This window comes from Saimiri boliviensis, chromosome 15, assembly GCF_048565385.1.
Source record: "Saimiri boliviensis isolate mSaiBol1 chromosome 15, mSaiBol1.pri, whole genome shotgun sequence".
Classification (NCBI taxonomy): Eukaryota; Metazoa; Chordata; class Mammalia; order Primates; family Cebidae; genus Saimiri; species Saimiri boliviensis.
Window position 1 is genome coordinate 66,130,150 of NC_133463.1, and position 23,853 is coordinate 66,154,002.

At 38.0% G+C, this 23,853-nt stretch overlaps 1 long non-coding RNA gene and 1 pseudogene across 1 annotated transcript in view; both read right to left on the reverse strand.

Moving 5' to 3' along the window:
- Window positions 1-23,853, reverse strand: part of LOC141581487 (uncharacterized) — a 474,675-nt gene that overhangs the window by 208,339 nt on the left and 242,483 nt on the right. The window lies entirely within an intron of this gene.
- LOC101045898 (zinc finger protein 98-like) lies at window positions 14,837-15,754 on the reverse strand (annotated as a pseudogene).

Below are 23,853 nucleotides of genomic sequence, written 5' to 3' on the forward strand. Positions count from 1 at the left end.
GGTGTTAAGATATGAATATGTAACCATGTGCAATGGGTACCCGCAAATAGAGGAGATAATGCCGTGTTTTGAAAACCTGTGAAGTGGTGGTGGCAATGATGCAGGTACTGGTGGAAAAGTGGAAACTTACCAAAAGAATGAGGGGGTGAGGGAAGGCAGTTTACACCATGTGGTGTGGCTGAGAGCATAGCAGGACTAGGGGTGCAGAGGAGGGGAGGTGAAAGTGGGTGGCCAGGTGTACAGTGCTAAGGAACTTGGATTCTGGTCGCATGCTCAAGAGAAGTTTTTAAAAAATGAGAACACAGTATCGAAAGAAAAAAAAGTTTGCCAATGTCTGCTCTATGGGAGACCCTTGAACGCAACTCAAAATAAAGATGTGAGTCCTCTGGTACGGAGAAGAGGTGTGCAGACAGCGTTGAGAAGCACATTTATTGGGGTGATAATTTACTGACTTTCTATTTCTACCTCTGGACTAGATTTTATAAATGTAGTGCTCATGTTAGTTTGGCTCATGATTTTAGTATCAGAACTGAACACAGTATGGTACTTAGCAGATGCCCTATAAATGTATATTGCTTATGTTTCTGAATGACTGGAAACTCAGAAGAGGGATCAAACATCATCCATGGTCAGGCAATCAAAATATGGGAATCCTTGGGCTGGGCTTTTGAGGGCAATTAGACACTAATAGACAAATTATGGTGAAGAGAGATGTGTTGGAGAAGAAAGATCATTGATCCCAGGTATGGAGGCACGAGAGGGTATAGTGCATCCAGAGAACTCGAAGTAAGTTAGTCTGGCTAGAATAGGGTTTCTCAGCCTCACATTATTGGCATTTGGGGCTGGATAAGTCTTTGCTCTATGCAACTGTCCTCTGTATTGTAGGATGTTCAGCAGCATCTCTGGCACTTGATCACTCGATGCCAGTAGTTTCTCCCTCTCCCAGTTGTGACAAACAGAGGTGTCTCCAGACATGCTGAAAACTTATGCCAACTGTAATCCAAGGGGCAAAATCTTTCCCCTCTGCACCTAATTCAGGACCATTGTCAGGGCTTTGCAAGAGAAGTAAACAAGTATGAGGACATAACACAATACGCTGCTAGAGAGAAAAGCAGAGGAAAGATTATAAAAGACATTGTGTGTCATGACCAAAGAGGATGGCATTAGCTGACACCTGTGGAAAATCCCTGAGGGAGTCAAGCAGGACAGTGCCCTTGTATTTCAGGAAAATCTCTTGGCTTTTGTGTTTGCGGGAGGTCAGGGTTGCCTACAAGCAGAACAAAATGTTCCAATCTTCCAGGCAAGAAAAGATGAGAGTCAGAACCAGGTGGTCACTGCAGGGGAATGGGAGGGGAGCTGAGAGCTACTTAGGAGATGGAACCAAGAGAACTGGGTCCTGAAGAAAAGAGATGGTGTCAGCATAGATAAAATGAAAGGAACCCTTTCAGGCATGAAGGGAAAGCTATGGAAGAGTTCACTCTGTGGAAGCTAAACAGTTAATTCGCAAGAGGAAGCTGCTAATCAAATGAACAAGCATGAAGTGAAAATGCCAACCCCAGTGAAGACGCTGCCAAAGCTAGCAAAGGCAAATGGAGAAAACTCAGGCAGCATCAGCGAGCTGCTCCTGGAAATGGAGTCTAACTGTATTAGTGCATTCAGGCAGAGGGAAACAGATGGCTGGTGTGATGTCCTCAGTCACTTCACAAGCTGGATAAATAATTGTTGCCAGGGAAGGAATGATAAAAGCAGGGTTTTGCCAACATGAACTGTTGCCCTGGACTTTGGTTCTGGGAGTGCTTCTGGAGGCGAGGAAAAAGAAAATAAATCCAGAGTGCTGGAGGGAAATCAATTAGCTCCTCACAGATGGGCCTCTGACATCCTAGTGACTGTTGTTGTCACTAATATGAGAGGTTAAGTAAGATGGGAAGAGAAATAACATGGAGAGGGTTGTATCCAGGGCTTTGTGAGATAACTTTACAGCAGCAGGAGCAAGCAAGAGCTCATGGAACGGCTGAGGAAGACAGGGCAGGGACCAATCCAGCCAAGCCAAGCTCCCCTGAGGGGAGAGTCAGGTTTACAGGAATGGCCTGAATCCATGATAGATCCCCAAAATTCCACTGACTGGAGAAACCACAGGGTATATGTGGGATTCTGGTGTGGGGAAAAGATAAGTCAATTTTCTAGACACCGGCTGTTTTCTTCCAATTAAATGTATTACTTACAAAAATGTGCATTATGCAAATTTACATTTTGAAGTAAATATTCCGTACAACTGGCTTGATCAGGGAACAGAAAGAGCATAGAAAAAAGAACAAGGCATAATTAAAGGGGAAGGATTATATAAGAGACATGCTAGATTTGGGCTTTAGGAAATGCTCAACAAATTGAGATGAAGAAGGAGAGGAAAGGAAAGGAGAAAGAAAAAGAGGAAGAAAGAGCAGAATGAGGAGGAGGAGATGAAGAAGATTAAAGATGTAAGCAAAATCATATTTTTTTCTAACCAGACAGAGTATTTATCAAGCCAGAGCCTGGGGCAATAATTTGAGATTTTGCTAATGGCTCTTTTATCATTCATATTTGAAATGTTATTGACATTTTTTGGGCATCTGAAGATGAGTTTAATTTATTTTCATCTTCTTTGAATTTGATATCAATAATACACATGAAGTCACACAGTGTCTAAATGAAACTTCAAGAGCAGTTGCTATAAATGAAAGAATTACTTGCATTTTTTATACCTTCTTTACATGATTTTATTTGATCCTGACGATCGTCCTGTGAGGGAGGTGGGAGAGGTGTGATGATCCTTCATGTTTTGTCAGTAGATGTTGCAATATAGACTTACAAAGCCTGGCTAGTCTTCCAAGCTTTGCTAGCCTGTTGTGTTAGAGTTAGGATAAAAAATCAGGTCTTTTAATTCTTGGTCTAGTGTTCTTTCCAGTATACCATGATGCTTGCTAAAAGAAGACAGATTTACATGTTAGAATCACAAACCCAGAGCAACTGTGAGACTCCCTTTGTCAGTTGCCTGGTTGCATCTTTTGATAATTAATGCAAAGTCATATTTCTCACTCAACCAATTTGCCTTTCAAGCAATTCATCACCACTAAAGCCATTCCTGCACCTAATCTGTTCTGAGTATCCCTGTTAGCTCATATCCCTGCCTTAAGATCAATACAGCTCATCTCTTTGGTAAGTTATTTTCGACCAATTCTACCTTAATGAACCCACTTGCAGACTAAAAGTTTCTTGATTCTTTGCTTACACTATGTTTGGTTACACCTTTTTTAAAATAGTAATTTTTGCTATAGTAAAGCCTTTTGATAAACTTTTATGTAGTGGAAAATGGTTTAAAAAATTAATTGAACAATTTGAAATTGCTGTTTTTTAAGTAAAAAGGGTAGAATACTGGCAGTTTCATATGGTTCAGCTTAATCTTAGCTATGATTTTGTGGAGATTCTTTTCTTCCAGTTTTCCCTTCCTCTCATTCAAGAAACTATGCTAGTCTGAGCAATTGCTTGCCTAGACCCCAAAATGAAAAGTGAGGAAAAGAGAAAACATATAACAGAGATAACAGAGAGGAAAATGAATCTTTTCTGCCTTTTAGATTTCGAAAACCTGGGCCTCTAAGTGAAGAAAACAGACTAAAGAAACAGATAAAAGTTTAGGAAAACATTTTGTTTAAGAGCCTGACCTTTTTACCCACTGGCTGGGGGAGGAAAAGTGATTCATGAGAATAGAGAGAAGGCAAAGGAGGGAACAGATATGAGGGCGGATTAGAGCAAGCTCTGGAACTGTGTGTCGATTTAGCCCATTTAAACTGGTCTAAGACAAGAGGGCTGGATCTGAAGGGAGCATGGTTATGAGATCTAGGCATGCAGATCACCTGCACACCTCTTAAGAGAACACTGCCATCATCAGTGGATGGAAGCCACAGGGAAGCTGAGACAGCACCTGGCATTTGCTGGGCTGGCGAACACCCAGTGGTGTCTGAATTAGAGCTACATTTACTGTCTTTTGATGGCCACCGGTATGATGATTCTTATCACTCCCAAAGGAATGATTGCACTCTGTGCCCTGAGACCTTGCGTGGACCCTGTCTATAGTCCTATCGGCAGCACTCCTTTGCATTCAGAACTCCAACCTAAGCATTGTCTTAATACACTTGCAATGTGCTTGACCAATTCGCCCAAGGAAGCAATGTCTTTCAGGGACACTATTCCCACCTTACACTTGCTAATGAATTTACAAACCCCAAACCACTTTTCTATCCAATCTTTCTTTAGTTTTTTCCAACCAATTTTTCAAGGAAGCAAAAAAGAAAAATAAATACTAAGAATAAAATTCTCTTTCTTTATTTTTCCCACTGAGTCTTCATCAAGGGATAATCCCTATTAGGACATATAACAGTTCTCCATCATTTCAATATTGTATTCATAACAAGGGAAGAAGCTTAATGAAATTTTTATTCTAGGCACTTCAAGATTAATGTGACATTGATGGGCTACACTGATGAAGTGAAGGGAACCCAGGTCTTAAGAGGTTTTTGTGTTGTTCAGGTCTGTGTAACGCAGTACCTCCTTAAAGGTGCATTATTGCACCAGGCTTTGTTATCTAAACCTGAGCTAGTCACTAAAACAAATAATTACTCATACAGTTCTCATATTTTAGGACCCTAAAAATGTTGGGCTAGAAAATATTTATGAGACATATTTAAAAGCCAAAAACAGATTGTTCAAGAAGAAAGATCAATTTCATGGAGATTGCTTCCTTTTCACTAATGTAGTCTCTCTCCTCTTGAAACTCCTTCCCATGTGTTATCTCAGCAGCAAAGCCAGAACCCTTATTTGAAATGGAATTGTAAAGGACTCTGTCTGCAACGCTATTTGTTGATAAAGCAAAAACTGATTTTCAACAGAAGTTAGAATGAGGAAAGTCAAATGTGGAGGACAGTTTAAAACCTCTAACATTTTCATGAGCTTTGAAGGTAGACTCTGCTGTTCAGAGATTGCTCAAGACTGAACTGGTCCCTGCCCAGGTATCAGTGGGCTGTGAGCAGAACTCAATTTACAAAGCACTTGCACATTGTTTATCTTGATTTTTATTTTTCTCTTTACTGCCCAATTGCTCAAGCCAGAAATTGGACATTATCCTTATTTCTTTTTCTCTCCTTCAATCTGCACATCCAATCACCAATTTCCATAGCTCAGTGGCTTTCAAATTTTAGCATGCATCAGAATTACTTGGTGGGCTTGTTAAAACACAAATTGCTTGGCCTCAGCTTCAGAGTTTCTGCGATAAGGTCTGAGAATTTAAATTTCCAACAAATTTCCGAGTGATGCTGTTGATTCATAGACCACACTTTGAAAACCACTGCATCTTTCACATTCATCCATTTCTATTTATTTCTATGATGACTAATTCAAGTCATCATGGTACATTACCTGTATTATTGGAGTGACCTCCTTGGAGACACAAATAAGTTAATTCAGGCTCCTATTGAAGACTTCAACGACCCTCTGGAGCCCAAAGGATGATATCCACATAGACCATCCATAATTAGTCCTAGACGTACTTCTCTAAATTCAACTCTCAGCAGATCTGCCCTGAACTCCAGTGGTAGTAATGGATGTGTTCCCCTAATGGCCTAGCGCTCCATCACACCTTCAAGCCTCTGTTCTATGTCATTTTCTCTGTAATACTTTCTCCACTGCCTTCTGCACAACACCTATGGACCTTTCTGATCTCAGACTTCAAGTCTTCGCTCATAGGATACTATCTGCCATTTCTAGGGCTTCTGTAACAAATTACTACAAATTGGGTAGCTTAAAACAACTGAAATTTATTCTTTCTCAGTTTGGAAGCTAGAAGTTCAAAATCAAGGTGTCTTCAGGGCCATCTGTAGGCTCTTCCTTGCCTCTTCAGTTTCTGGTGGTTGCCAGCAATCTTTGGCATGCCTTCTTCATTTCACTCCAGTCTCTGCCTCTGTTTTCACATGAACTTTGCTGTGTGTCTCTGTGTCTCTCTCTTACAAGAACACCAGTCACTGGTGCTAGGGCCCATTCCAAGCCAATATGACCTCCTCCTAGTTTTTTAACATTTGCAAAGACCTAATTTCCAAATTAGATTAAATTCATAAGTAGTAGGGGTTAGTACTTGAATATGTTTCGGAGGGCAACAAAATTCAGCCCACTACAGATGTCTTTAATCTGTCCTCTAGCCTGGGTTAGGTCATCTATGATGGAACATATTACTTTAATTATTTAATTTATTTGCTTGCCTGTTGCCTCCACTGGAATACAAGCTTCTTGAGGATAGTCACTGTCTCATTATTATTGTATCTCCAAAGGTCAGCACATGTTTATATGTCATAAACATAAGCAGATTTTGATCAATGAACTAAGAAATTTCTTTGTGTGAACTCTTGCAAACTCTTTAAGACTAGAGGAAATAGAACTTGCCAGAAATTGACAAGTGATAAATTGTTAAGATTTTTTTGAATAGTAGAAATTATATCTGATCATTTGTAGGACAGTTTGAAAACTGACCTGATATTATATTTATTGCATGTGTTGTTTAGACTCAATAAACGTGTGTGTGTGTGTGTGTGTGTGTGTGTGTGTGTGTCAATTAAGCAGAGGTTGGAACCCTAAAAAATAAAGCATCACACAAATATTTTAGTTAAAAACATAAATATTACAACACATAATTTCCCATTTGTTTGTTTGTAAAGTAGCAAAATGAAGTTTACTTAAGATACTCTCAGAAGATGAAGCAAAGGGAAAATAAGGCTAGGAAAATAGCGTAGGACCAAGAATAAGGTTGCTGAATACAAGGTATACCTTAATTCTTGATTCACATATTTGAATCTCAATATATTTAATATTTTGAAATTTAATTTTAAAAAGTTATGGAAAAAGTATAAATGTATATATGTATACATAAATATTTTGTATTGTTTTTGTATAACATTTTTTAAAATGTAAAATACATACATGTAAATATTTTGCTTTGTGTGTTTTACAATTTTCCTAAATGGTGTTATGACTTTTCTTTTGCCTCTTTTATCACTTGGCATTATGTTTTTGATATTTATCATTGTGCCTTTGTAGTTTATTTCACTATTGTCAACCTTTTCATACTAATTCAGCACCATTGAAGTGAACATTCTTTTACATGTCTTCTGGTGTACATGCCAAAGAATTCATCTGTGATAGAAAGTTGTGGAAGTGGAACTTCAGCTTTACTGGGAATTGCCAAGTAGCACTCCAAAGTAGCTGGGACACTGTTCACTCCTCATTCCTGTCAATGGCAAACTTTTGTGGTTTAGCCATTTTGTAGGATGTTTGCCATGATTAAATGTTTATGGTGTTGAATTCTATCAGATTTTTTTTTTTTTTTTTGAGACGGAGTTTCGCTCTTGTTACCCAGGCTGGAGTGCAATGGCGCAATCTCGGCTCACCACAACCTCCGCCTCCTGGGTTCAGGCAATTCTCCTGCCTCAGCCTCCTGAGTAGCTGGGATTACAGGCACGTGCCACCATGCCCAGCTAATTTTTTGTATTTTTAGTAGAGACGGGGTTTCACCATGTTGACCAGGATGGTCTCGATCTCTTGACCTCATGATCCACCGTCCTCGGCCTCCCAAAGTGCTGGGATTACAGGCTTGAGCCACCGCGTCTGGCTCTATCAGATTTTTAAGAGCATTCATTGAGTTGATTATTTAGTTTTAATTTGTAACAAAATTATAAATGCATATAGTTTGAAGAGCCAAATACTTCCACAAGGTTTTTTTTAAATTAAAGTCATAGTTGCTTTCCTACCCCTCACATCTTTCCTACCCTTATCCTTCCTCAGAGGCAAGTTTCAATCCTTTACTTGATTTTTTGGGTATATAGCCCTATGTTTTAAAATAATATACTTGAATTACTATTTCTTACATCTCTAGTTTTAGACATTATCAGTTGAACTACCACTATGGAAGGTAAGAACTTAGCTCTCTGTAGAGTTACAACCCTTCATAAACCCTACACTTCCTCCCATTCTCTTATTATAATCCTTTTGGTTAACAATAATATTCAGTGTTTGTATATTATGACTATGTAAATGCCATTCACAGCCCATCCACCTATAATAACTTTGTTTCCTGAAAAACTTTTTGTTTTCCTCACAACTACTAATTACCTAGGTTTCGCTTGCCAATTTTGTATATACTTGTCAGAATTCAACCGAGATCGCGCCATTGCACTCCAGCCTGGGTAACAAGAGCGAAACTCCATCTCAAAAAAAAAAGAATTCAATCCCAAACTTTGTCAGGTGTTTCAATCTCAACCTAAGATAATTAGATACTCAGGGATTCCATTATTTTACTTCCTTAAGTGAGTTTATCTTGGAGCCTTCTGACTTGCTTCTTTTTTGGACCAGTTCCTTCTATGACTAGCTGCTGTTCTGTAATTTCCCTAAACAATCGTTCCAGGGATTGTCTTCATGTCTTTTCATGTGTGATCTTCTGTTTTCTGTATCTGTTGTATGCTTTCCCCCAGATTTTCTTGCTAGCTTTTGTAAAGAATATTCTTCAGTAGTTTTTAGGAAAAGGTTACATGGAAAATAAATTTATTGACATCTTATATGTCAAAAAATGTTTTTATTCTATCCTGATGTTTAATAGTCTGGCTCAGTATCAAATATTAAGACGAAAATAATTTCCTTTTAGATTTTTGAAGATGCTTATCTATCGCCTTCTAGTTGTCAGCATTTCTTTCGATGATCTTTTATTTTCTTCTGGAAATTTACAGGATTTTTTTTTTTTTGTCCCCAGTGTTCTGAAATTTTTCTATGATGTACCTTCAAGTGAGTCTGTTTTATTCATTGATTAGGTATTTGATGATTCCTTTTATCTAAAAACTGACATATTTCATTTTTGAAAAAGTTAAGTATTATCCTAATAATTTTATGCCTTTCATGTTTCTATGTTCGCTTTTTGTGCAACTCTTAAGTTTTTATGTATATTTATACATATATACCCATATATGCTGAAAACAAAAATAATTTTCCAAATGTATTAGAAAAAATAAATGAAAATCAATAAAGAGTTCTTGTATGTAGATATATATTCTACACACATACACACACACAAACATGTTTGAATCCAGTAACATGGTATTTCTTTAGGATTTTTGTATTATATTCATTCACGTGAAGGTTTGCCTAATTTTTTTTTCATACTGCCTTTGTCCAATTTAGAAATCAAAAGTTTACTATACTTTTATAATGGATGAGCTACTGTTATATTAGTTTCTTGTGGCTACTGTAACAAATTGCCACAAACTTGGTGGCTTAAAACAACAGAAATGAATAAGTATGAAAACTGAGCATTGGCAGGGTCATGCTCCCTCTTCTCTAGAGGAAAATTAGCTTCCTGCCTCTTCCAGCTTCTGGTGGCTACCAGCAGCTCTTGATTTGCGGTCATATCACTCTAATCTCTGCCTCTGTGGTCACCTCACCTCCCTCTTTCTGTCTCAAAACTGTCTAGGCCTCTTTCTTATAAAAATAAATCTGATTGCTTGACCAACTGCACATAATAGATATCTACAGAATACTCCTTCCATCAATCACAGAATATACATTCCTCTGCTCTGCACATGGAATATACTCCAAATCAACCACATGCTCAGCCATAAAGCAGGTCTTAATAAGTTTTTTAATTGAAATCATACCAACCATATTTATTCTTGGACCACAATGGATTAAAACTAAAAATCAATAACCAAAAGATCTCTCAAAACCACACAATTACATGAAAGTTAAACCACTTGCTCCTGAATGATCATTTGGTGAACAATAAAATCAAGGCAAATATAAAATACAATTTGAAATAAATTAAAACAAACACACAATATACCAAATTTCTGGGATGTAGCAAAAGCCACTGCCTTTTTAAAAGGAAAGTTTATAGTGCTAAAATGCCTAGCTCAAAAAGTTAGACAGTCTCAAATTAACAATCTAACATCATACCTTGAAGAACTAGTAAAACAATAACAACCTAACCCAAAACGTAGCAGAAGAAAATAACTAAAATCTGAGAAGAATTGAATAAAATTGAGACCCCCAAATCTATATAAAGGATCAAGAAAATCAAAAGTTGATTACTTGAAAGGATAAACAATATTTAAGGACCACTAGCATTAACAAAGAAAAGGAGAGAATATACAAATACACACAAACAGAAACCCCACAGGTGACATTACACTCAATCCCACAGAAATAGAAAAGATCCTCAGAGACAGTGAGGAACACCTGCATGCAAACAAACTAGAAAATCAAGAGAAAATGGATAAATTCCTGAAAACACACCATATCGCAAGACTGAATCAGGAATAAATTGAAACACTGAAAAAAGATCAATATTGAGCTCTGAAATAGAATCAGCAATAAAAAACATATCAATGAATAAAAGCCCTAGACCACATGGATTCACAACCAAATTCTACCAGTTATACATAGAAGGGCTGGTTCCAATTCCATTGAAACTATTTCAAAATATTGAGGAGGAGGGACTCTTCCTTAACCATTCTATGAAGCTACCATTACCCTGATAGCAATACCTTGCAATATCACTGATGAACATAGATGCAAAAACGACTTTCAGGAGGGACCAAGAGTAGTGAAACTCGTAGAAATATGAAACAGAGTGGAGGCTGCCAAGGGCTCAGGGAGGGTGTAATAGAGAGTTGTTGTTTGTTGTTTAACGAGTACAGTTTCAGTTTTGCAAGACAAAACAGTCCTGGAGACTGGTCGAACAACACTGTGAATTTACCAAACACTACCGAACTGTGTACTTACATGAGTAAGATATTAGATTTTATATAACGTGTTTTATCACAATCGTGTAAGCTTTTACACACGAAATGAAAATTAGATTCTTCTATTTCAACTCTCTCTCTCTCTCTCTCTCTCTCTCTCTCTCTCTCTCTCAAGATCTATGTGATTGGATTTAGGGTCCAGCCAAATAATTCAGGATAAACCCTTCCTCTCAAAATTCTTAATCACATATCTTGCCATATTCAGGTCATACTCACTTTTTTGCCATGTCAGGTAATATTCATAGGTTCCAGGGATTAGGAATTGCCAATATTTTCAGGGGACCACTCTTCAACCTATTACAAAGACATTTAGCTCCTCTTTTTAAAAAAAATATTCTGGGGAGGCCGAGGCGGGTGGATCACGAGGTCGAGAGATCGAGACCATCCCGGTCAACATGGTGAAACCCCGTCTCTACTAAAAATACAAAAAATCAGCTGGGCATGGTGGCGTGTGCCTGTAATCCCAGCTACTCAGGAGGCTGAGGCAGGAGAATTGCCTGAACCCAGGAGGCGGAGGTTTCGGTGAGCCGAGATCGCGCCATTGCACTCCAGCCTGGGTAACAAGAGTGAAACTCCGCCTCAAAAAAAAAAAAAATTCTGAAGTAATTTTAATAAAATTGAGATCAACTACTCTATGAAAATTTCTTTAAAATCCTCCAGACACTTTAAACTAATTATTTATATAGAGCTAAGTATACTAAATTATTTTAACTATTCAATATCTTTAACGTTTATAAATATAATCTAATTTTCCTTCTGATTTTGAAATGGTTTTGGCTAATTTTGTTGTCCTAGGAAACAGTTTAGTTTCTCTCAGTTTTAAGATTTATTGGCATAATGGTATTTAGAATATTCAGTTATGGATTTTTCCACTGCCACTGCATCTCCAGTGTTTTGTCCTTTAATAAATAGCCAAATGCTGTTTATGAGAATTTGTTACAATTTACAGATAACTGTTGTCTAGGATGGGTTCACTTTATCACTCTATTGGATAAAACAAGTCTACTTGTTTTAGTCCCCTATTGCATCTTTGTTTGAATTATTTTTTAATCTTTACCTTTTTTGTTGTTGTTGGTAGGCTATTAATTGCTGCCTGAACTTCTGACCTTGTTATTGGTCTATTCAGGGATTCAACTTCTTCCTAGTTTAGTCTTGGGAGGGTTTAAGTGTCCAGCAATTTATCCATTTCTTCCAGATTTACTGGTTTATGTGCATAGAGTTGTTTGTAGTGATCTCTGATGGTAGTTTGTATTTCTGTAGAATCTGTGGTGATATCCCCTTTATCATTTTTCATTGCATCTATTTGATTCTTCTCTCTTTACCATTTTATTAGTCTGGTTAGCAGTCTATTTTCTTGATCTTTTCAAAAAACTAGCTCCTGGATTTATTGATTTTTGAAGGGTTTTTTGTGTCTCTATCTCCTTCAGTTCTGCTCTGATCTTAGTTATTTCTTGTCTTCTGCTAGCTTTTGATTTTTTTTGATTTTGCTCTTTTAGCTTTTTCAATTTTGATGATAGGGTGTTGATTATAGATTTTCCTCATTTCTCATGTGGTCATTTACTGCTATAAATTTCCCTCTAGACACTGCTTTAAATGTGTCCCAGAGATTCTGGTATGTTGTGTCTTTGTTCTCATTGGTTTTGAAGAACATCTTTATTTCTGCCTTCATTTCTTTGTTTATCCAGTTATCATTTAGGATCAAGTTGTTCAGTTTCCATGTAGTTGTCTGGTTTTGAGTGAGTTTCTTAATGCTGTGTTCTAATTTGATTGCACTGTGGTCTGAGAGACTATTTGTTATGATTTTCATTCTTTTGCATTTGCTAAGGAGTGATTTACTTCCAATTATGTGGTCAATTTTAGAGTAAGTGCAATGTGCTTCTGAGAGGAATGTATATTATGTGGATTTGGGGTGGAGAGCTCGGTAGATGTCTGTTAGGTCCACGTGGTCCAGAACTGAGTTCAAGTCCTGGATATCCTTGTTGATTTTCTGTCTTGTTGATCTGCCTAATATTGACAGTGGAGTGTTAAAGTCTTCCACTTTATTGTGTGGAAGTCTAAGTCTATTTGTAGGTCATTAAGAACTTGCTTTATGTAGCTGGGTGCTCCTGTACTGGGTGCATATATATTTAGGATCGTTAGCTTTTCTTGTTGCATTGATCCCTTTACCATTATGTAATGCCTTTCTTTGTCTCTTTTGATCTTTGTTGGTTTAAAGTCCATTTTATCAGAGACTAGGATTACAACCCTGACTTTTTTTTTTTTTCCTCTCCATTTGTTTGGTAAATTTTCTTCCATCCCTTTATTTTGAGTCTATGAGTGTCTTTGCATGTGAGATGGGTCTCCTAAATACAGCACACCAATGGGTCTTAACTGTTTATCCAGTTTGCCAGTCTGTGTCTTTTGATTGGGGCATTTAGGCTGTTTACACTTAACATTAATATTGTTATGTGTGAATTTGATCCTGCCATTTTCTTACTTGCTGGTTGTTTTGCCCATTAGTTGACAGTTTCTTCATTTGGTGCTTGGCTTTACCATTTGATACGTTTTTACAGTGGCTGGTGCTGGTTGTTCCTTTCCATGTTTATTGCCTCCTTCAGGAGTTCTTGCAAGGCAGGCCTGGTGGTGATGAAATCTCTCAGCAATTGCTTGTCCATAAAGGATTTTATTTCTCCTTCACTTATGAAGCTTATTTGGCTGAACATGAAATTCTGGGTTGAAAGTTCTTTTGTTTAAGGATGTTGAATATTGGCCCCTACTCTCTTCAGACTTGTGGAGTTTGTGCCAAGAGATCTGCTGTGAGTCTGATGGGCTTCCCTTTGTGCATAACCCAACATTTCTCTCTGGCTGCCCTTAGCATTTTTTCCTTCATTTGAACCCTGGTGAATTTCACGATTATGTGCCTTTGGTTGCTCTTCTTGAGGAATATCTTTGTGGTGTTCTCTGTATTTCCTGGACTTAAATGTTGGCCTGCCTTGCTGGATTGGGGAAGTTTTCCTGGATAATATCATAAAGAATGTTTTCCAGGTTGGATTTATTCTCCCCATCACATTCAGGTACACCGATCAAACACAGATTAGATCTTTTCACATAATCCCATATTTCTCGGAGGCTTTGTTCATTTCTTTTCACTCTTTTTTCTCCAATCTTGCCTTCTCATTTTATTTCATTGAGTTGGTCTTCAGTCTCTGATATCCTCTCTTCTGCACAATTGATTCAGCTATTGAAACTTGTGTATGCTTCACAAAGTTCTCATACTGTGTTTTTCATCTTCATCAAGTCATTTATATTCTTCTTTAAGCTGGTTATTCTAGTTAGCATTTCATCTAACCTTTTTTCAAGGTTCTTAGTTTCTTTGCATTGGGTTACAATGTGTTCCTTTAGCTCAGAGAAGTTTATTACCCACCTTCTGAAGCCTGCTTCTGACAATTCATCAAACTCATTCTCTATCCAGTTTTGTTTCCTTGCTGGTGAGGAGTTGTGATCCCTTGGAGGAGGAGATACGTTCTGATTTTTGGTGATTTCATCTGTTTTGTGCTGGTTTCTTCCCATCTTCGTGAATTTTTATACGTTTGATCTTTGAAGTCAGTGACTTTCGGATGGGGTCTCTGAGTGGAAGTCCTTTTTGTTGATATCGAAGCTATTTCTTTCTGTTTTTTTCTCTTCTGTCTAACAATCAGGCATCTCTGCTGCAGGACTGTTGGAGGTCCATTCTAGACCCTGCTTGCCTGGGTCTAGAATCACCCACAGAGGCTGCAGATAAGCAAGGATTGCTGCCTGATCTTTCCTCTGGTACCTTTGTCCCAGAAGGGTCAGCCAGAGCTCTCCTGTATGAGGCATCTTTTTGGTTATAGGAGGGTCAGGGAGCCACTTGAGGAGGCAATCTGTTCCTTGTCTGCCTGCAGAGATGTTTCTGGGCTGCCGTGGGCTCAGTCCAGCTGCTGTGTAACCCTCCTCTGGCTTTTGTTTACACAGGTAAAATTAGAACCACCTCAGGAATGGCTGATACACTTTCCCCGACTGAGCTCGATTGTCCCAGGTTGAGCTCCAACTGATGTGCTGGCTGCGAAACTCTCAAGTGAGAGGGCTTCAGTTTGCTGGTCTTTGTGGGAGTGGGACCCACCGAGCTATATCACCTGTCTCCCTGCTTTCAGCTCCCCCTCTTTCTGGGGAGTGGGAAGCTCCGTCCTGCTGGTACTCTCAGTGCTAGTCAAAACGTTCACCCAGATCTGTGCTGACAACCCACAGCACCAGCCAGAGCTGCTGCTCAGATCTGTGCGAGTATCTCATGGCGCTTTTGAGCTCAGTGGGGATCTCCTGGTCTGCGGGTTGCAAATGTCATGGGAGAAGCACAGTATCTGAACTGGGGTGCCAGAGGGAAAAAGCCCCCAATTCTCTGGCCAGTTGCTCTTTCTGGGTGAGGCAGCAGCCTGCCCTGCCTTGGTTTGCCCTCCTTGGGCTATACCCACTGTCCAACCAGTCCCATTGAAATGAACCTGGTACCTCGGTTGGAAATGTGGAGATCACTTGCCTTCTGTGTCACTCTTGCTGGGGACTGTGCTCGAGAACTCTTCCTCCTCTGCCATCTTGGCCCACCAACCCAAATTTTCTTTAAAAATATTCAAAATGGTCTTCAGAAGCACCAAAAAATCTGGAGGTTCAACTACCACCTCACATCACTTCACATTCCAAGGTTCTTTTTCTTCCTCCAGACAGGTGACCAAGTCTGGCTTAGAGGCAGTAATACCCAGGAAGAGCAGGTTTCTGTAGTTCTCTAACATCGCATTCCTATATAAATTCTACTGTGCAGTGTCCAGGCACTGCCACTCCTCCAGACAGAATTCTATGGCAACATCCCTAAATGTCAACACTCCCATTTATAGGCTTCAAGGGGGTCCTGGTGTCTTAGCTGTGGATCTCCCGTACCAGGAGGTCACAGGGCCATAGAGACTGGGCCTTTATGAGAAAAGGACACAGAACAGTGAAGATGAGACTCAGAACTCTGACTGCAGCAAGAGACAAGGCCCTTGTTTGAAATTTTATATATTTCACTCTCATAACTATTATTTTTATCTTTCTACTTTATTGGATTATTTGGTTGCTCATTTTTTAGTATCTTGGGTTGTATTCTTATTTCATTGATGTCACCCTTTCATTTTTTCTAATACGTGCATTTAAAACTATATATTTACCCCTAGCTGACCTAACTGCATTTAGGAAGTTTTGACATGCAATGGTTTCACTATTTTTCAGTTTTAAATATTATATCTTCCACAACCCATGAGTTATTTAGAAGTACATTTTAAATTTTCCAAATAACTTTTGCAGTAGAATTCTTATTTTCTTAGAATTAATACTTGTGGCCATAAAAGGAAATGTTAGGAATAAATATAAAATAATGGAAGAAAGAGTTCAGCAAAAATATATGTCAAGGTTGAACTTGTGTACACCTAACAACACTCAAAATATAAAAAGCAAATATTGATAGAAGAAGAAGAAATAAGGCTGATGTGGCTCTATTAATATTAGAATAATTACTGATTATTAATTGTTTTTCTTAATTACTTAAGTATTGCTTTGTCATTAGAAAATGTGATCCATATGATAGGAATTGCTTGATATTTTGTTAAGTATATTGTGAACTAGTTTTCAGGTAATTGTTGAAAATGATCCCTGTATAATTGAGCATAGTATGCTTGTCTAATTTTTATGTCAATCTAGCCTCTTTTCTTTCAATTTTATTTTTTTGTTGTTGTTAAACTCTATATTTTGTTGTTCAATTTTTTATCCTCACTAGTTTTTTGATTGCTTGATTTATATATTACAAAAAGAAGGCTATTAAAAATCTCTCACTATGATTATGGATTTTTGATTACCCCTTTCTTTTTCTTATTCTAATATTTGCTTTTTACATTTTGACTTGTGAGGTATACACAAGTTCAACCTTGATATATATATTTGCTGAACTATTTCTTTCATTACTTTATATTTATTCCTAACATTTCTTTTTTTGGCCACAAGTAATTATTTTGATATTAACAGAGCCATATCAACCTTATTTATGTATTTTCCAGGCATATTTTTAAATGATGCATTTCAATACTTTGGGGATATGATATTAATGTTTTCATAAAAAGGATACTAGTTCTCTACATATATTTATAATGGTCACTGATCAGTGTGGATGTATTTCTCTCATCACATGTTGAACTTTTTCTTCACTATTTTCTCCTTTTTTTCTATCTTCTATTAGAATGTTCCATTCTCTTTATTCACTTATTCTTCCTTTACAATGGTTTGGAAGTTTTATAATTTACAATGCATTTCTACTTAGATTTTAATTTTTTCACATTGGGCAAGTTACCTAATCTTTCTGTGTGTGGGTTTTCATATCTCTAGAAATAAGTTGATGAGAAAAAATGCTTAACTGAGTTTCTATTAGAATTAAATCAGATAATATAGATAACACAGTCAGATATTTAGCATATTGTCTAACAGTAAACAAAGTAGATTGTGATGATGTTATTATTAATATTTTGAACCTTTACCAAAAATGATCTGAAATTTTTCGACACATTTAACTAACAGACAATTTTTGAGAAATAGATTGTATATTCTAGTGCAGTAATGTAGTTTATTGGTGTGCAGGGAGTTTAATTATGTGCCTTACTGCTAAAGCCGTTAATGGGAAGTTGAAATATCAGCACTGTGGGAAATTGATTGATTAACTCAATCAAGATCATCCTCAGAGATGACTCCAAAAAATATATCTGACAGCTTATGGCTGAGGAAATCAGTCAGGCTTCAGGAGTAGGGGGAGACAGGTAGAGAGATCATTTTCTTTTAATGATTAGTTCTGTACAAGAGGGATGGTATTTGATAACCCCATGTGGAGAATCCTTCCTTTTGCATGTGGAGTTTTGAATATATCTTTTTCAAAATTCACTCAAAGAAGATTTTCGTTTCAATCTCTGGGGCTTATGGGTATTTATTTGCCCTTCAGGATGTATTTTTTAACATAGAATATGCACCACAGAATAAACTATAATTTTAATGGAAATGTACTGCAGAAAGGTCATCATGAAGCACTGGTTCTGAAATAGAAAAGGGTCTATTTCACATTACCAGGTAATGGAGGCACAGATCACTGCCCATGCTTTCCAGTACTGAGATAATAATTACAGATACCTAGGTCACATACCCGGGAGACTTACAGGGCAGGGCATCCTTCTTTGTCTCCCCTTATGCTTGACTAAGTGTCTTATCAGTCAGGTTCATGAAAAGAACCAAGAAAAGACCTCCAGTAGGTACTCCATTTTCACCTCTAGCAAATGTGCCTGTGCACGTGTGTGTACATCCTCTCTCTCTCTCTCTCTCTCTCTCTCTCTCTCTCTCTCTGCTCCTTTCAGTCTCTTTCTATTTCAACTGCCAGTGTCAAGAAGAAAGTTACCATCTCACAAGTCACCTCATTCCGTTCTGGGCCTGCTCTAACAGTTAAAAAGATAAAATGCTAAAGCTGTCATTCCCAGTGTTAGTTAGACCTAATAATTCGTGTCATCAGCTTTTTATCAGCATGCCTTCCATGTGCTCATTCAAGGCCCTGAAATTTTAGACAGGATAGCATTCTGGGCAGAGCTTGCCATACATCATTAAAGACATGTGTGTTAATCTATATACTTTGGGTATAGTCATTGTAAGAGGCTAAAATTTAAAGGAAAAACATTGGAATGTTTTATTGAAAACATTTCAATGACTCTGTGCTACCTCCTTCACTGTCACCTAAAGTGTGGTCTTTGGACTGGCATTGGACTGCACCTGTTTATTTTCATTCTGCAACAAGATAAGTACAGAAATGAAGAATAAGTATAGTTACCTGAAATAATGGTTTTGTGTAGTTTAATCTCATAATTGAAGATTTGGGTACCATATCTCTATTTTCTTTTCCAAATTATTCATTTTAATGTGTTTTTACAAAAAGATTGGCCTGTGAAAGAATAAAAGCTAAAAAGAAAAATGAGTCTTTTGCCGTAACAGTTTGATAAATGTTGAACTATATATAGGGTTAAGTCCTAGATCTTCATATAATCTGCAAAGTCATTGATGTCCTGGTCCCTGCTCAATTCTCCAACCTTTCCACTTGCCTCTTCCTCTTCCATTCACAGCACTGAGATCTCACCATGTAAAGTCACACCCACTGGTCTTTAGAAATGCTGGCCCGTCTGCCTAGAATGCCTTTTATATTCTAGCTGGCTGCTAGATTTCTGCTTATCAGTTGAGCCACACCTTTCTGTGTGAGTCAAGGCCCTTAGCTGCAAGTGACAGACACAACTCAAATTATTTAAACAGGAAGGAAACCATGGACGGAGATAGGGCTGGCTTTATACTCAACAGGATCCAGATACAAGAACTGCGAGAACTATTTCAGTTATCTCTGTGTATTTCTTCTTTTCTCTCTCTTTCTGACACCCCTACTATTCTCTTAGTATTACTGTTTTAGTTCATTTTACAGTAGGCAGGCTTGCTCCATATAGCAGAAGACATTGTAGAACCAGCTATGTAAACCTAACTTAACAATGCAAGAAGAAAGAGAAGATGTCTTCCTTGGCTTCAGAATAAAATCATCCTAGAAAAGATTCACACTGTTTTCAATTGTATTAAGTGGGCAGTTTTGGAAATTGGAAGAACCTCTGTGGCCAAGGAGAAGGGACATTCTCTGCAGTCCAACTTCCACTCTTCCACCACGGAGATTATTTTAAAATAGAGTTACAATATTATCTCTCTCCATCTTTAAGCCCTCTCTTTCCCCTTCATCTACAAAAAAACATCCCAAATATTCTGTACTGTGTGAGCAAGGTTTGCCTTTTCCCACCACGTTTACTGGAGGAGTAAAACAATGCAACCACCTGTTGAATTTGTGTCTTTCATATGCTGAAATAGGCTTCTCCCCACAGTCCATGTTGTGAATCTGTAAGCATCTCTTAAAATTGAATGTGATGTCGCCTTCTCAGCAGGTTTTCTCTGATTGTCTCTAAATAAGGATAATAGTTACTCATGGAGACTATTTTACACTTCATATACTTTTGTTGGTGTACCTCTAATGTTCCATTATAACAATAACAACATGTCTTTCTTTTGTAATACATTTTCTACTAAACTCTGAGCTTATCCACACTGTCTAGCATAATGCTTGGCACATAGTAAATGTCAATTTTATGTTTTTTTAAATAAATTATGGCACTGGTTCTTTTTATATCAAAGATGGCTGTTTATACACCTTCCTTTCATACTAAAGTGTGAACGTAGAGAAGTCATCATTGCATCCTCAGGAACTCACACAGTGCTTAACACATAGTAACTGAAGAGAAATAAAGGATGAATAATTAAATGAATAAATTAGGTGGAAAATGAGTATATTTAGATTGCCCTTAATGACTCTCCAAGGCTTCATTTGCTAAAGAGAGTGGCTGGTCTTGTGGGGTCACATGGGCCTTGTTTTTGAGCCTCCCTTCTTGATAACTTATATGACATTGGGTACAAGACAGGTGAGCAGGGGCTACTTAGCTTACAGAGACAGAATTGGCTATTGGGCTGAGGCCCATGTCTACATCCTAATTCTACTCAATGTTTGTTAAATAACTTCTCAGGTCAACTCAGTTCCCCTGCAGTCCTTGGGGTCTAAAAGGCAGGGATCTTCTATTCTAAATTATTGGATAGCTGCAAAGAAACATACACCTCTAGAAGAGCTGTTTATACAGATTCTCTTAAGGCATAAACAGTCAGCTAGTGATCCTGTTCTGCCGATATTTGCCTCAGGAACGGTGTGTATATCTTGTATATGGGGTTAAAGTAGGCAGCACAGAAGGGAGGGGCCATGGGAAGGTATGTTCACCATTGCAAACAAGAACAAAGTCTGACCATGATAACCATTGCCATGGTGACAGCCATTTCTGTCTCTCTAGAGCACACATAACTTATCATTAGCTGTCACTTCCACAGTGTCAGGCTGACACAACTGGAGGAGTTTTTAACATCTCAATGCTTCACACATGAGAGGGTTACACTTTAGCTGCTTATTTCTGTTAAGCAAAAGCTAAGAACAATCTCTTATGTCCTTGTTTTCTGGGACTCCTCATCATGTTGGGAGACTGGGAAGTAGACATATTTGGTGTACAGCCTTGATGTGTCTTGCTTGAATAAATGCCATGATCTGATTAGAAATAATCACTGTGGAAGGGACTTTGGAAGAGTACGATATTTTTGCTGCTCTTGAGAATTCTATCTTTTATAAAAATGTTTAATAATTAATACTTGGTAATTTGTTGATCTCCTGTAAAATCCTCTAGGAAAGGTCCCTGTTAGCTTCACTCATTGATCAATGTATAAATGGGCAGAGGTCTGTTTCAAAATATGCTTATTGCGCTAGCATGATTGTGCATTAAGAATTTGCTAGAATGATTGTGACTTCTAGAATAAAATATTTCTGGCACAGCAGAAATATTATTTAAAACTTTGGAGTATTTATTTAATTACTATTATTCAGTCACCTCTTAAGACCACAAGGATGAGATCTGACTATACCAATAGGATCAGACTTGCTGTGCTGCCTAACACATAGTTGATACTCAAAACCATTTATTGAATAAACAAGTAAATTAACAACTACAAACCTGTAGGTGTGTGATTATAAATACAGTGGCTAGAGTGAAATCCTGAGAAACATAGGAAATAAGGGCAAACACTAAATCCAATCTCAAATACTTGCTGTTTTTCAAATATGTCAGGCTGCTCAACCTTCAACATCTTGGAGCATGTTGTTCTTTTAGCCTTGAATGTCCTTCTGTACTTTGTCCACCTAATAAACTCCTGCACAATCTATCCTGTGCTCACCTCTCCCCAACCTCAGCCCCTCTTGCCATCTTGACTAATGGAGGAATTAGAGATTCTTTCCTACACATCACACTGTAAATTGTTACTTCCTATCAGTGTTGATTCCACTAACCACACAGGACAGGACTGTCATGACAACTGCCTTCAGAATTTCATCTGGCTCTCTCAAAGCCAAATGTTTCTTACTTAGCTTTACATTTTCAAGGCCTGCATAGAGTTGGGACTCCATAAATGTTTGTTTGAAAAAGTAATTTCAGTATACTGATAAGAATAAGATTCATATGCAGCCAGAATTCATACACTGGAAGCAGAGGAGCATCGACTCAAATCTAAATTATTTAAAGTCACATAGCACATAAGTGGTAGCCTCTGAAGACCAGCCAATATTGGCAACTGTCTCTGTCTAATGCCAAAACCCATATTCTTTCTGCCATGTTGTGAAGAATGTCTGGGGCTATGAAAGTGTACTGGAGCAAGGAGGAAATGTTCCTGAAGGGTGTCATTGAATTTAACATTTGCAAGTGCCTAGGAAGGTGCTGGTCTAGAGAAGCGATCATAGAAGCAGGGAGAAACAGAAATACAATGCTACTCTTCCAGGCTCCATAATGCCCAGATTTCACATGCCAGGAGAAGATTCCTGATATACTTCTTCAAATCATTCTCCACAACTAGTATAAGAAAGCAAAGGCACACACTCTTTTGAAATAAGACTGTAGTAAACTCTGATAGAAATTCCAGTTTTGCTTCCCATCCCATTCAGGCACATTGCAGGCCCTTAATAAATACTTAGTGAACAAAGGAACATAAACTCAAAGCAATTATGTGGCTAGAATAAAAGTTTTAGATCTCCTTATGAGGTGCTGGGATCTCAAATTTTAGTTGGGTTTCTTTTTCCCTTAGAGTTGGAGGAGTTGATGAAGGTAAAAACAGAACTTCTCTGAAGAAATGTGTGATTTGGATGTGTCCTCGCCCAAATGTCATCTTGAATTGTACTTCCATAATTCCCATTTGTTGTGGAAGGGACTCAGTGGGAGATAACTGAATCATGGGGGCAGTTTCCCCTATACTGGTCTCATGGTAGTGAATAAGCCTCATGAAATCTGATGGTTTTATCAGGGGTTTCCACTTTTGTGTCTTCTTCATTCTCTCTTTGCCTGACGCCATCCACATAAGATGTGAGTTGCTCCTCCTTGCCTTCTGCCATGGTTGTGAGGCTTCCCCAGGCACATGGAACTGTAAGTCAAATTGAAACTCCTTCTTTTGTAAATTGCCCAATCTTTGGTATGTCTTTATCAGCAGTGTGAAAAAGAATGCTTCTTGTTTTGAATGTTATTCCTACCATTCTGTGTAGTGAGAAGGAATTTTTCAAGAGTTCCCTTAAATACTTCACATCTCCAGGAATTGTTACTTTAATATCTTTTAAAATATCAAAAGCTTTTCTCACAGTCTTCTACCTGGTTCTATCCCCAGGGTGACTTGCTGAACTTCACAGCATCTCCGCTGCACCTTTGTTTGATCTTGCAAGCACTGAACTGCAGTCCTTGGACCTTGGACTAAAGACAACCTCCAGAACTTACATAAAGCTACTTTGAGCACTCTGACAAGGACTTAGGAGACACTGTTTTCAAAGAAACAAAACATTTGGTTTCCAGAGTTAGCAGAAGGGCAGGCCAATTTTTTTTCCTACCTGTTCTTTTTCTCTGTCTCAGACTGAGATAGTTATATTCAGGGGCTAAGGGAACAGCCACCAAAATAATTTCTTCACACAGACTATGGGCTACAAGGAAATCTAGGTCAGCACTGTCTTCCAGAAATGCAAATTAAAATAATAGTTTCTGTCTGCATGTTACGGATCACAAGCTTGAAAACATGGTGGCAATACAGGAAGTATTTCAGTTCACAGGCTCACAACTGAAAAAAAAAAGTAAACTCTTTCTTCTTGGATGATAGAAATCTATTTTCTGAGGCTTTGAGCATTGTCCCAAAATGCCTTCAATGTCCAACTCTGAAGTGTCTACATAAAACAGGAAGGTCTGGGTTGCTGGGATGAACTTTCTTTGGCCTCGAAGACAGTCTGAGTGTCTGGTTTCCTGATAGCAGAATTGCA